Raw genomic sequence first — 16,360 nt, 5'->3', positions numbered from 1 at the left:
TCACAATCCTTATCTCTAAGCTTTATTTGCACCTGATATGTACATGTGCACATTTGTCAAAACAAAATTCACATTAAAGGAACATTTTGGCATTTGGGAAACAGGCTTATTACTTTCATGCTGAGAGTTCAAAAATAATTAATACCACTCTTGTGTGTACAGAGCTAGAGCCAGCAGGCTATTGGCTTAGCTTAGCATAAATACTAGAAGCAGGGGAAACAGCTAGCCTGGCTGTGGCCAAAGTTGGAAAATAGACGTATTAGCACATCTAACCCTCACTAATAGACATGTTGTATCTTGTTAGTTTAACCTGTACACAAACAGAAACAACAAGTTGTGTTTTTTCAGGGCGTCAGGGCTAGAAACAGCCAAGCTATCCGTTTACCCCCACTTCCAGTCTTGATGCTAAGCTAAGCTAACTACCTCATGGTTCTAGCTCCAAACTTAACATACAGATGAGAGTGGCATCGATCTTCTCGTCTAACTCCCAGTATAAAGCAAATGTATTTACCTAAATGTCAAACACATAGATTTCTCAGTAATTGCTGCAGCGCATTTCTCACTATGTATTCTCTCGAGTCACAGTCCACACATCCTCTTTCTTCTCTTGTATCCACTTGTATCCTCTTTCTTTTTATCTCATTTCCTATCAAAGCATCTTTCACATTTTCTTCCAGTAATCCACTGGGATTTTTTTTGTTTTTCATCCATGCTCTGTTTGCCCTCTGTCCTCCCCCCGTCAGTCGATAGCAAACTGGTTTCTGTCCTCTGCCGACATCTGCAGAATGAGATGGAGAGGAGGGAAGACGACTGAAACAAGACGCAGCCAGAGACAAAGTTGGGTGAAAAAGACAGAAAGCTGTGACAGATGAGGACGAGCACAAGAGTGACGGTTTGACAATAAGACAAATCTGACAGCTGAAAAGAGAAAGAAGCACTGCCGAGGGGAAAGAATCCCAGAGGGACAGAAGAGGACATTTAACTCACATCAGAAAAGTGTAAACCAGACGCACAGTAACATCCTCTGCAGCAAAACAAGCTTGCACAAAATAATCTGCTCTGACGCAAACACACAAATTATTTAAATTAGACGCAATGTACTGTACACTTGTGGAACTCTCTCCCTTTAGCCTTGAGAGCCTTGGATTATGTGAAACACCTAAAGACACATCTTTTTTGAAAAGCTTTTAAACTAGCCCTGTGGTTTTGTATTTTACGTGTTGTTATTTTATCTGGTTTATTTTTTACTGTCAGCATTTTGTGACCCCTCTTGTCCGTGAAAGGTCTATGTACATAAACTCTACACTTACTTACTACCTTATTTTACAATATGATACAATATCAATATGATATGATATGATACAAAACGCAGTTTGCATGTTCTCCCGTCGGTCTGCATGGGTTCTCTCTCGGGTGCTCTGGCTTCCTCCCACCATCCAAAGAAATGCAGGCTAGGTTAATTGGTTACCCTAAATTGTCCTTAGGTGTGAGTGTGAACATGAGTGGTTGTTTGTCTATGTGTGGCCCTGCGATGGACTGGCGACCTGTCCAGGGTACCCCTCCTTGCGCCTGATGTACGACCCTGTACGCAGGATAAGGTAAGGTAAAAATACGATTCAATACATTACGATACGATTTGTTACAATATGATATGAAACTAATTTATATAATTTGACTGATACTGCAATTGTGATATGATTTGACACTAGAGGGAATGATAATTTTATATAATTATTCTCATTTTCATTGAAAAACATATTAAAATGAATTATGGTGCGCTTTTTGCTGGGATCTGTACCAAACATAGATGTTTCTTTAAGTCTCTAGAATATGATGGGAAGGCCAGGACATCTCTGCAGCACAACAATATTCAATAGAAAATGGTATTTTGACTCACATTTCACCTTTAATAATATTGCACCTCCTGCCATTTTGATAACATTTAGATTAATTGCTCAGCCCATACTTAAGTGTTAGAAAAAGTAACATCCAGCAAGTTCATAAAGAGTTTAAGTAGCCAATAACTGAGAAACTTTTCTCAAACCATTAAACAGCATTTAATCGTTCAGTTTATCTTAAATGTATCTCCATAACATAAATATCCATAAAAATACAATTACCAACATAATATTTCTAAGTCAGAAGAAAGATTTATGTTGTCCCTGTCCTGTAAAATCTGGATCTCATTCTCTAGACTGTAATGAAAATGTATGAAGAGAGAATGAAACTGCAAAAGACCTCTGAACAAAACAAACAATGAAGCTTTTAATGAAGTTCCTCTAAGTATGTGAGACAAATATTCATGTACACAGCTGCCTGAGGTGAATGGGAGGCCGGTGGAAGACACTCTGAAATTAACTGAATTTGCTGAATCGAGTGAAACCCCGCTGAGGGAAACACTTTAATTAACACAAAGTGTGTTTCTCCCCCTACTGAACAACCAACTCAAGACGAGACTGTCGCTATGTGGGCCAGCAGCTGCCTGCAGCCTGAAGACGCAGGATCTTCAGGGTTTGAGTCCCACTCCAGCTGGGAAAACACAGATGGGGAATGTGAATGGGGAAAGATGCTGTCTCGTACCTTAAATATGTTCACCGAGGTGCCATTTAGCAAGATATCTCACCTGAAAACTATAATATGAGAATGACAGCATTCACTCATGTACAGCAGGTTTGAAAGGTGGCTGTAAAAAGGTGTCATAAAAAGTCTGGTGAGGGCACTGGACCCAACTTTTTGTTCCCTCGGTGTAATGAATTTTATAAACCTCTCAGTGTAGAACAGATTTAGATTTGTCTGAGATCACATGCGGCTGTAACTACACTGTAAGTAGAGAGGTTCAAACATCAAGGTTTTTTTTGAGGACTGTGCACATTTAATTAAATTGTTTAGAAGCTTTATAAAGAGGAAAACTCAAAATCTTCTGTACTTTTCAAACTACTCCTGCAACATAAGATACATTACACAATGTGTCACGTAATCTATGGCATCCTTCCACATGCTCAGTTTGTTCCAGTATGTTTTTTCTGATATTTCCACTGGGGGGCGCCAAAGTTGGAAAATGTCCGTTTCTACACATAGTAGCTTTAAAGAGGTGGTATTATGCTCATTTTCAGGTTCATAGTCTTATTTAGTGGTTGTACCAGAACAGGTTTACAATTTTCAAAAACACCATATTTTTTGTCACACTGCACATTGCTGCAGCTCCTCTTTTCACCCTGTTTGTTGAAGGCTTCGTATTTCGTTCTTGCTGCAGAGATCTGAACCAGTTGGAGTCGATTGATGAGTTTGGTGGGGATACCAGTAAGGAGAGTGGTGCAGATTCAGTGTTAGGGTGTGAGAGAGAGGGTGAGAGTCTTGAGATATTGAGGAGGTGGAAGAAGGCAGTTCTGCCTGTCGGCTATGTTTAAGTTTAGCTCTCTGTGGGTATTTGGATATTTTGATCAGTTCAATATCTATCTTATAGTATGTTGGGTTTTGGTTTCTGTCCTGTGTCCAGTAACCTAGTTTACCTGTGTTTTTTGGTGTCCTTTTTTCCATGTGGTTCCATCTATGTTCCCTACATCATTCTGTTAGTCAGTTGTTTCCTGTTTGAGGATCGGTTCCTGGTCTCGTGTTCTCTGTTTAGCTTTGTGTATTCCCTTGTTCATTTACTGGTTCTGTTTAGCTCTCTTGGTAGATTGTTCCCTGCATCTTAGCTCCTACATCTCAGCCCTGTGTCTTAGCTCCTAGTTTTGTGTCTCAGTTAATGTCTTAGTGTTTACTTCTGGTCTGTGTTCTTACGTGTTATTTTGCCCATGTCTAATGTGAGTTCTGTTTTGTCTTTGTTTCAGCCTGTGTTCCTTGTTGTTAATGTATTGTGTTTTGCATCTGTAAATGTCTCTCTGTTCCCCCCTGCTGTCTCTCTGCCTGCCTGCTTGTCTCCGTTTTTGAAACTCTCTGCCTTCCTCGTTAGCCCTGATCAACTGCCTGTAAGCTTGTTTTGCCTGTTGCCGTTGTGGATTAAATACCCTGTCTGTGTCTGCTCTGCCTTGGTGTCTTGCATTTGGGCTCTCACCTCCTCTGCACTCACCCTCGGAATCGTGACACAATATTGATAATGAGGTGTCGCTTTTTGAAGAGGGTGGATTTGGAGACGATAAGAATGATCTCTGTCTCGTTGCTGTTTAGTTGGAGAAGGATCAGGCTCCTGATGTCTTGGAGGCAGTTGATCATGGAGATGGGAGGTAGGGAGGTTTCGTAGAGAAGTAGTGCTGGGTGTCATCAGCATAACATTGGAAATTGATGTTGTGCCGTCTTATATTAACAACCTCTGGCTAGTCTCGCCCATATCCGGTTTAAGCCTTAGGAGTACGGATATCAGACAGACAAAAGTGTACTCACGCATCTCTAAAAACAAGTCAATCACACAAAATGATCACGTAGACAAGACACACTAATTAAAACAATTACAAATATTATCAAAAATATCAACGATATTAAGTTGTAAAGCCCAAAGGGATGTTTTGTTTTCTAACTCAATTTTGGAGCATGGATACTATTACAAGATCTAAAAATAAATGAATACAATGAAATTGTTCTTCAAACCTGGAATACACTGTAGCAAGATTCTTTTCATGTACGTGTTGTTAGTTGTGAATCCCATTGTGTCTGCCTTTCTTCTCCTATCTGCTGTGAGGTATGTTTTTGCGGCTGAATAAACTTTTGTGTTTTTGTCAGACTTGGCGGATAAATCCTATCCAAATCAGCGCTAATTGGGGGCTGTGTACGAGTGTGTGTGTGTGTTTGAGTGTTAAGTCAGTGAATCCCCAGAGGTGCAGCTATCAACAGTCCCACTGCTGTCACATGACAAGACGGAAGTTAATGAGAGGGAAAGAAACACGTTGAGGTCTTATTATATAATGCTCTTATAGGCACAAGCGCCAAAAAACATATCTTCGAAACTGGCTTTCAGTAGTTTCAATTTCAGTGTTTGGTCCTGAAGTAAAATGTGACTCTGTTACCACAATACTCTGCCAAAAGTCTAAATGTCAGACTTGTTCCCTTCTACTTCACTGCTTCCAGCTCCAGACCCCCCAGGCTGATTGTGCAAGTGTGTGTGTGTGTGTGTGTGTGTGTGTGTGTGTGTGTGTGTGCGCGCATGTGCATGTATGTGTGTGTAAACAAGGCAGTCAGACTTCCTTTATCCAGCTTGCCGGGCATTCACACCAGAAATGACACCACAAAGTTTACAGGAGGTAAAATGCAAGTCACAACAATCTGGACAGATATTAATAGGGAATAATGTTGTCACTTAATGATTCAAACATTTTAACATTTTAAACGTTATAACATCATATAAAGCAGATTTGAGTCAGAACATAAAATATCTGAGCAAACGAGAAACATTTTCTAACCTGACAGCCATGTCCTGTTTGTATATTTAATTTTTATTGAATTTAGGTCTAAGTCTGGTAGAAAATCAAGGAGGTGTTTGCTGCTTTTACTCGTGCACGCTGGCTAAAAGAGGTAGCATGAGCATCCTCTGGTGAAGACAACAAGCAATTTTACAAATCACGATGACAGGCAACCACATGCACACCTCATGTATTTTTATTTATACATTTATATAAATTTAAAGACATAATTTTGGGCTCTGGGAAATTGAGGGTATTTTTCACAGTGAAAAATGTCTGTCTTTTGTCTGTAAAAAGAAGAATAGCTGGTCGTCTCTGCTTAGCCATCAACCACTTTCTAGACACTCTTTCTTCTCTCTGCTACCCTTGAGGATGGTAGGCAGCACATAATACCGACAGAAGGAGGAATCTTAAAACTGCTGCTTTTCTGGAGAATTTAGTGTACATCAAGATGCTGCAGGTGTGTCGGACTTTAAATAAAAAACAACAGGCGTCTGTGTTTTGACACGCGTCATATGATGTTGGCTCCACTGCCTTGAGAAATGAATTGCTCGCAAACCCATAGGAAATAAATATGATAACGATACTAGGCTTCGCGACACACCGCTTTTAGCTTTGTTTGCCCCAGCATCAACTGTGGCAGACAGATAAAGTTAACTTGATTTGGACAAGCTAATATTCTGTAGCTCAGTTAAACATCCATCCTATCTATACCTGCTTATCCGTGCAGCGTCGTTGGGGACTGGAGCAAATCCCAGCTGACACTGGGCAAAAGGTGAGTACACCCTGGACAAGCCACCAGTTCATCACAGGGCTGACACATCGAGACAAACAACCATGCAACCACACCTAATTTAGAGTCACAAATTAACCCACCTGCATGTCGTTGGACAGTGGGAGGAAGCCGGAGCACCCAGGGAGAACACACGCAGTTAAACAACAATACTTACAACAATACAACAAACAACACTGCAAACAACTTCTTAAAAAGCAAGGACCAAAGAATAAAAAGTAAACAGTGTCAAGGTTAAGAGGTTAAAATCCTAAGGCACTAACATTGTCAGGAACTGGAGTGTGACTATAGTTGCAGTGCCGCTGCTCCCAATGCTGGAAAACCTATCAACACTCCATCCTTTTGGGTGTTTATAAGTGTGAAATGGATGAAAAAACAAGTTTCTTTTGGTTCAGATCGGTGTGTGAAATACTTAATGACAACTGGAGCTTCCCATGCAAAGTCCAGTACTTTCGAAGTAGTCCCACATCAGCCACACTGCTATACACTGAAAAACAATAATATTTTGCACATGGACTCACTTGTGTGTACTGGACTTTAAAGGCATGAATGAGATAGTTCAAATGTGCAGAGCAGAACTATGAAGTTTGAATCTATATATTTATCATTAGCTTGCAAAACTATAACCAACACAAGCAGATGTAGCACTAATATATTACTAGCCTATTCAAAGTCAGTCGCCTTGACTGTGCTGCTGCCAGCGTTTTAATATTTCAACATGCAGATTAACCGGCTCTTTTGCATGCTGGTTCACATGTAAATCAAAAAGACGCCTGCAGATAATTTGAGAAGGCTTTGCTCTGGTCACCAAAATGAAACTTTAGACAAGCCCAGTAGTTCAGCTACCTAGTTTGTTGTGCAAAACTCAGCACCTCTCTAACAAACACAGCTTACTGAATTCAAATGTCTATGCCCCAAAATAGCAAGATGAAAAAGTGAAAACTTCCTATTAAAAATCATTGAATTTGTCAACTGTTTGGGTTCAAACTCAGACTTACAAAAGCACAATGGTGCAAGATCCTGTGAGAACATGTTGCTTCCTTCTTCATTCAGGCTCTCCAACAACAGAATTATTAGAAGACATGGACAAATAAGCTCATTTAAAACTTTTGGACACATTGAAATGTCAGCCTGTGAGACAGCTCTTTGGTAACTGTTCCAGTCAGACACACAAAAGATCCAACAGAGAGAGCTGATGAGTCAGGCTCATCTCCATTTTTCTCCCCTCTTCACAATCTTTCAGGATATTTCCTTCAGGACAAAAAGCATTCCTAGGTACATTAGAAACTGTCTGAGTGCCCTGTCTAGCCCTGCTATGTGAGCAGGGTTGTACAGCAGACCCTCTTTTAGCCCGAGGCTGGTTGGCATTAACAAAAACCAGCTTGTTGTTTTTCCCTTTCACACAGCCAAGCAGGACTTTATTTCCACAGAAAAAGTCATGGTCAAAAGATATACATCTAGTTTTAATAGAGATTCATTGATCACCTTCATCTATGAAGGACCAATCCTTTACCCAAACTAATATTTAATATAAGTGCTACAGACAGTAACTCTGTACATCAGATTAAAGATTTCAAAATCAGGAAATCAAGGCCACACTAGCCAGAGATATGAAATAACTACTCTGATCCATCAACACGTCCTCATACCTTAACGACAAAAGAGGTCGACTGTCAAGTGTCCCAAAATGACATATATGACTGTGACCTAAGTCACATGACATTTAACACCTGGAAAACATTGTAAAAAGGGTAATAGTTTGGTTAGGTTGACACAACTGCCTGGTTATGTTTAAGAAAAGATTGTGGTTTGGGTAGTACCTAAGTCACCTGTTGTAAGTCATCTATAAAAACGTAATTTAACTTAAAACATGTCGTCTTTGTCATCTTCCTTTCAAACGTGACTGTGTGAAAGTCTTGAGTTTACTTCACTCACACCACCTTACATGACTTTGTCGCTCTTTATACTATGTCACCTGGCTTCTTCTGCCTCTAGAAGACACGGCCTAACTCAGAACATAAATATGTGTCGTAACAAGCCATTTAATAATCAACCTAAACACCCTAATGTTCTGGTGAGGACGGACTGGATCCTCCCACACCACCCTCTTCCAAAGCTTTAACTCTCTTAGCTAGGCAAATGATGATTATCTGAATTTTATAAATGCTCCAAAACTTTCAAACAAAAATAATGCCAGTTTGACATCAGTTAATACTACAGAAACAATCATGATGTGACTGTTGCACTGTTGAGGTTGCTAAGCTATTAACTACACAAAGAGGGGCTGTATAGACCTAGTTTTGTTCCAAACATAGGGTTTTGAACCAGCAAAACACTGAACTTACTACTGAAATGAAGACAAACATCATGACTGTATGAACAGTGATGCATTCACATATACTGAAGTGGGTATGAATGTGGTTTTGAATGTTGGCTTAGCTTAGCTTGCTTAGCTAAGTGATCTGTACCTTCCACTGCTGGCTGGCGGGTCAGCTGGCTTACCTGAAAGCCTGCGATTTAAAGTTTTTAAGAAGCTAATACTAGCTAGCAAGCTACCAGCTAAGATTAGCATGGGTGCTGGTTCCAAAATGTCCAAAAAGCTTTGAAAACGTCTTAAAAGAAAAGGAAATGCATTGAACAGTGCTCAACAATGCCAACAATGTGTTTTGGTGAGAACGTGAACCCCACAGGGCACTATTAAAATGATAGTGTTATGACACAGTATACCATGTTAACATATAAATCTTTTGTTTGACCTTATTTATAATGTGAAGCAGAAAATATATCTTAACATACAAATAAAACACAAAACCAATCCTGGAGGTCATCAATGCATCGCTTCCAGAGCTTTAATTCAATTTCCTGCATCCAAGCTGCCACGGGGACATTCGTTGTGTCTCACCACAACCACATACTGTACAACAAACCGCCAGTAAAATAAGACATACGATGCACTTGGTAGATGATGGGAAAATAGCTAAATAAGAGCAACAGATGTTTGATAGCAAAATGATTAAAACCAGCATGTGTGTGTGTGTGTGTGTGTGTGTGTTTGTGTCACCGCTGTGGGCTGCAGAGATCAGCAGAGGCTTGTGGTTTTGGCTAATGTGTGCACATATATTTGTTCCCAGTTTGAAAACAAGTCCTCTTCAGCTGCCTTTAAGCTCATTTGTTTGGAATGACTCAAGCATCCACACATGAAAGACGTCTATTTATCTTGGCTCCACGTGCAAAGTATACAGTGTTACCAGTCTTGCAAGATTTTTGTGCATCATTTCATCTTTGAGTTTAACTTCTAAGTGCCTAGACTCACAAAGTTTATCCACGGGAGGTACATCTGAGTTTGTGTCAAGTGATTTATGCTACAGAGGTCCTATTTTGTCGAAGTTGCAGGCCTTAGAAACATCTGCACAAGAAAAATGTCAGAATAAAACACATTTCTCTCATCTGATCAACAAACACTTGCACAAACAGGACTACCAGTTCCTGCTGTGCAGAAAACCAGCATCTTCATGTCTTTGTTGCGGTTTATTTGACACAAACATCCTCATAAAAGCTTTCTCTCCTCTCTCTTTTTTATCCAAATAGCTGATGATATTTTGTGGCTTATTTGACATGAAAGCTTTATCAGAAACAAACGGCTGTGAGCTCAAAAGTATCATCCAGCAGAGTTATTTCCGCCAAATGCTGTGTAACAAGCTCCCAGGTGTGAATGTGTGTACCTTTGCGTGTTTACTCCCAAAGAATAAATATACTACTAATGTGCCACAGTACTAATACAAGAAACACAAAGAGAGTTTTCGTAAGGGCAGGTGCTACTCTGGTCCAATTATTCACAGGCATAACCTCTGACATGGCTTTACCTACTGGAAAGTGTTACTAGTTCGTAAGCTGCATTGCCTTACCTGGATGGGAATCAAAAGTGTCTATAGTTGTTCTAGCCACACTCTGGGAAAAAGCCGGCCGTCACAGAAAGGATATGATGTTGTTTTAATATGTGCATAATGCGCACATTTTCAGACAGTCTTTCTTGGAAGAAGTTCACCGTCCGAAAAGCAGTTCTGATGGAGTACACAGGCAGCCCAGTCTAATAATCTAGTTTGTCCTGCCAACTAGTGGTGACAACATGCTGAAGAGGCATATTTCCTGCATCATCAGCCAGCTGTTTTCCACAAAAAAAAAACTGTGATAAACACACTGTCCACTACCTGCCCAGCAACCAACAGCAGAGAGTCAACAGCTTTCTTCACCAACAAGCTGGTGAAGAATGTTACGCTTAAGACCAGTTTGATCTCCAGCTACTCCTGAGGGGAAATATCTGGATCATTAGCTGCCGAATGCTCTACTATGTAACTTCAACTCACTATGACTTTGCCTACCTTTGATGCTGTCAGGTAGCATTCACTGGTTTTATCAGGGTTTTTTTTTTGTAAAAACAGAGTCCCCTTTTCTGATGGAAACATGGAGAGAGAGAGAATCAAAACAGCAGGCTGTAAAACCGAAAGAAGTTGGCTGAAAGATGCTTTAAAGCTCTGTGGAGGTGAAGGGAACTGCAGAGTCGATGATAACTCTCTATGGGTTTCTCACTACGAGCAACGCCTTTCAAATGAGAAATAGTCATTTGATTTATTGTTAATACGTCAATCAGCCATAACATTAAGACCACCTGCTGTTCATATAGGTCTCTCTTTTGGTCCTGGTCAAAGTCATCCAAATCCTTATGCTTGCCCATTTTTCCTGCCTTTAATACATCAGCTACGAGGACACAATGTTCACTTGCTACCAGATATATCTGAGCCACTGACAGGTGCCATGGTAACGAGATAATCAATGTTATTCACTTCACCTGTCAGTGGTCATAACGTTATGGCTGATCGGTGTATAAAAATATTAATTAGTGCAGCTTTTAGCAATACTGGTACAGACAATGCCTGGATTTCAGTAAAAAAAATAAAAAATAAATAAATATATATATACATACACACACACACACACACACACACACACACACACACACACAACACGTTGACTGATTTTAAGCAAGCTGACAAGAACAAACTAAAGATCATACTAAAATTAGCAAAATTATGCTTTAAACGTTCACAGAGGAAGCAAGATATGGTTTATTGTCACATACACATAGCGAAATTCATTCTCTGCATTTAACCCATCCCTCAAGGAAGCAGTTAAACAAGACTAATCATTTGACCAAGCACTCGGTGCAAAACTCTAGAGTTTTAATACAAAGACATTGTAGCATCCATGTTAGATTACTCAGCCCTCAATATCAAGAGTGCGAAACAGAAGGTTCCCAACATCTTCAACATTTGTTTACCATCGCCACACTACAGCATGAAGTCACCACTACAATTAATGTTAACATCCAAAAACAATATTATAAAACATTCAAGAAAAACCTTTTCAGTTTGTTCGGACTATGCTCTGCAGGATTCCCTCCACATACACACACACACACACACACACACACACACACACAGAAGTCGACGTATTGATGAGCTAACTGGTCACTTGACAACACACTAGAGGCAACGAGACATGTGCGGTAAAACAAGAAGGCACAGAAAAGAAACACGCACGCAGCCACTCTACCTTTAAAGAAATGTACTCTGAAGGAGGTGTCTGAGCAATTCCCCTCACCATCTCCCGTCCTCCCCTGCGCTGGTGATTGCCTCCTTTTCCAACGCATCCCTACTTCCCCACTATCGATGTATCAATCTCCTACTCTGTTACCCTGACTAAACACTCCTTTCTATTCGTCTATCTGTCCACTTGTTCGTCTTCTTGCTTTACTCCTGTTCTCCTCCTTCTTGCTCCTGATGTGTGTGTCTCTCTCTCTCTCTCTCACCATCCTCACCCCTTTGATTACACTGTCTCTCCCTCACTCTCACTCTAACCCCTCTCTCTCACGAGGTCTCTTTCTAGCAACAGAACTTGCAACAGTAACAGTTCACAAACCCTCCGTGTGTGTGCGTGCGTGTGTGTGTGCGCGCATGCAATCTTTCCAAATATCTGCAGGAGGCATCATGTGATTTCAAATGTCACATCAATGTCCAAATGTTTGTTTTTTGTTGTTCTTTTGTGCAGTATTATTTTGCTATATATATGAGTATAAATGTTCACAAACCGTCTGTCTGTGTGTGTGTGTGTGTGTGTGTGTGTGTGTCTGTGTGTGTGTGTGTGTGTGTGTGCCTCGCCCCTCTCTGGCTCACCCTGTTACAGTTAGTTCTGCTGCGTCAGCCCTGCCCACACACACACACACACACACACACACACACACACACACACACACACACACACGTACACCAGCAGAGAAAAATAAACACACAAACAAGTAGCAACACACAATGCAACAGATGCTAAACACACACACACCTACGTGCACCGTATGACTCCTCCAACAACACACACGTCATTGATTTTTCTGCTATATACAGTAAATTCAGCACTTCTATTTAATCCTGTTATCCACAGCTTTTGTCAGATACTTTCTTACTTGGCAAGTTCTAGTCCTGACTAATGTGTGTGTATGTAACTCTTATGTGTTGTAATGATATTTATAGACTACATTTTTATTGGTCATCCTTTCTTTCAGTAATAATGACTACACTCATCAAGTTAACATTGGAGATCTGGGACACAACAACATTGCTATAGTGAAGTCCAAAGTCAGACGATTGGACAGGTTTTAAACCACTTTAATTACTTAAAAACAAAGTTGAGCGGTTTCAAAAAAGTTTGTGTTTCTATTTTGACCCACCTTACTTTCTGTAATTGTGCACACAAAGATTTGACAACTAAATTAAGTAATTTATCAAATCTGGCTCTGTTCACAACCTGACTGATCTGACTGCTTGTGTTTTTCTGTCGGAGCAACGTCACTACATCTCCGCATCGGAGCATAATGTGTTTTCCTAACTTAAAGAAACACTTCTCAGGTACTACTTAAAACAGTTTTGAAAGACTGTTTGAAACAGTCAAATGTGAAACACATTATAATGTCCACAGAAAAATCCAGTGATTATAACGCATGTATTCAGAGGAGACATGATAACCAAAGTTTTAAAATGTTTGAGCCTGAGATACAATCTATACATACATATTTACTTAAGTCATGATTTATTTAAGTAGTATGGAAAATTAGGACTGAGCAGGACACCTCAGCGAGCCACTGAACTCACTGAAGATCTTTCATGTTAGTTTTGTAATTATTTGTTTTTTTTAGGGTTTGGCATTTTGAATCTGTGTCAGTGGGAAAACTTTTGCCACTGTTTTTATTTTTACTCAGAAACTATGATATACCGGCTTCAATAAGGGGTGACAGTACCCAACAGAAAGTAGAGGTACTTATGTTGTAACAATAGTAGTCTGGCCAATTTCAAGTTCTGATTGTGCCATTCAGAATAACAGACTACAGAATGTGTCCGCAGGCTAATCAGTCATCAAGTGAGTAAATGTGGAAATAATGAAAGGAATGATATATATTTGTATCTGCTTTTTAGTTCTGGCAATGTGTGTGGTTAACATCATAAAAAGGGCATATGATGAATATAAAGTATATTAGAGCCCCACCGATTTATCATTGTGCAGATCTTATCGCCCGATATGAGCTTGCATTTAAATCGGTATCTACGTTTTACAGCCGATTAATGACAATTAGGATACTTCCTTCATGTCATGAGTGTTGCATAGTTTGCCCACCAGATGGCGCGCTGCAGCACCACTGTTAACACTGCTGCACCACAATACAAAACATCAGCTGACTCGAATCTATCAGAGCATGCTAACAAAGTATGAGTGCAGTGATCATAGTGAGTTGGTCATTTGTCATGTTAAATACATGACTTAGTCCTCATTACTTTTCCTCTCCTGAAAACAATCATGACCATATTAACCATGTTAAGAGTCCCGTTTTTCATCGTCCTCTCCCGATTTCCTCACAGCAGCATGTTTTACAGTAGGTGACAGCAGACTCGATTGTAAAAAAACGGTCATGTCATTTCCCTCTAGTTCATCCCGTCTAAATATTCTCTAACATCACTTACAGCAGCTAACTCTGTCTGTTGCTCAATTAGCTACAAAGCCGGCTAATGCCATTAGCGGCAAATCACTAACATTAAGCCCAAGAATAGACCAAATACATCAGAATAGTGGCTAAAGGATTGTTTTTACTCAAACATGAATGGTAATCTGTACAAACAAATTAAATATAAAGATTTTATTAAGAAAAAGGATTACAACGTAGACAACAAGATAATACAACATGATAAAAATATAAAGGAATTATTGATAAAATATTATTATAAATACAAATACATACAATTTTAACAACATGCGGTAATAAAAACATAAATAATGAGAAAATAAATGGGTTGCTACATCCAAATCTAGATCTTCATCTAAGCTGCTACTTGATGCAGGAAGAGCATCAGATGGGTCTCTTGGTTGCTGCCAGTCTCTCGGGTAAATGGGATCCAATACTTTTTGAATATGTAAGAATATGAATCTAAGTAAACATTATAATTTGACTATGTTCACTGTTTTGCCATAAGATATGACCACTATCAACAAATAATTTGGAATAAAAACATCATTCTAATGAAGGTAAAAAAATAAAATAAATTAGGGTTATATTTAGAGTCAAAAGTCAAAATTCATATTTCCATATCCAAATAATGGGAGACATGTCAAACAAAGACACAAATACTTACAAGACCAAAGTAAATGTCTTTTCGCTTCCAGTGTTTGCAGTAAACTCTCGCCCGTTGCTCGCTGAAAGGCCTAAATCGTGGCTACAGATAGACCTTGTCAATTTAATGACACTTAATATCATGTAGATATTAGTGACATTTCAAAAATAATGGGATATCAACCATCTCACGTGCTGCCATGGCAAAAATCACTATTAATCATTTTTGACTTTTTTGACTAAAAGTGGGCTACAAATAGCCAGTCTGTCTACGAGCTAAATCGTGTCTACGCATAGGCTGCACGTAAATCATGTGAAAGAAATGAAACAAAAAACTTTGTAATCACTGTAGACCTTGCTTACATGATGGAATATCATACACATTGCAAGTTATTTTGGCAAAAACGTCATGTAACCACATGTAAAGTTATTGTGGCTAGAAGTGGGTTACTCATAGTCGAACTAAATCAGGTCTATAGTAAACCTAGACGGTGAAATGACGGCTTTTGCTTGCTGGGTATAGTGTTTAACTTATTGTCTGTAGTTACAGTCGGTGTGTCAGAAATGATTAAACCAGAGCGGACCTGTAAATAAACGTGAATAAATCTGATCAAGTATCTAGCACGGCTTCCTGCCAAACAAAGTTATCTTCTCTCTCTCTTCTTCAAAAGTGCAACGATGTGAAATCTCAAAGTTGCAGGTCCTCGTTGTAGACAGTCATGTTGTATTAGATGCATTCAACAGCGTTTCCTCTGGATCTCTGTATAGTAGAAAACCAGATGTAAATATGCTACATTGAAAGAATTTATTATGGCAGATTGTGTGTAAGGTAAAATACACATGTTTATTTTCTCTAGTTCACTCTGTATTAGTTGAAAAAGTACATTCTACCAGCAATTATTTATTGTTGTGCAGTTGTTTATACATTCAGTTGTCAGTGTTTCCCAGACATAGGCTTTACTTGGACGGGCTGCCCAGGTAGATTAACAGCCGCCCAAGTAAATTTGGTCGACCCATTTTAAAATCGTTCTTGATTGCAGCACATATTCGCTCGGCACATCCTCTCTTTCGGTCGCTCTCTCTCTCTCTCAAAGACGGACAACAGACCCTTCTGTGAATTGAATGGTTGGTATCATAAACACCGCTGCACAAATCTGTCCAACACAACGCTGTAAATGTCGGAGACCCATCTTCAAAACAGTTATTAGCAAGCATGTAAGGAGGCTGGCTAATAAGGAGAGCCATGTTAACTTTGGAAAACAGCTGTCGTATAACTGGGAGTTCGAGATAACTGGCCGACTTTCGCCAACTTGATAGACAGTGGAATAAAAACAGCGCCTCAAGTCAGACACAGTCTACCTCCGGTTGACTGCGTGAGCTTACTCATGCCTTGCTCCCACGAGGTCTAGTGACCAGCAGCGCAGGTGGTGTGCCGAATTCTGCATGCCTGCCGTGAATTGCATAAAC

Source organism: Micropterus salmoides, unplaced genomic scaffold (assembly GCF_014851395.1).
Source record: "Micropterus salmoides isolate LMB-PRFRI ecotype aquatic unplaced genomic scaffold, ASM1485139v1 Ms_hic_scaffold_2, whole genome shotgun sequence".
Lineage (NCBI taxonomy): Eukaryota > Metazoa > Chordata > Actinopteri > Centrarchiformes > Centrarchidae > Micropterus > Micropterus salmoides.
This window is presented reverse-complemented; position numbering follows the sequence as displayed.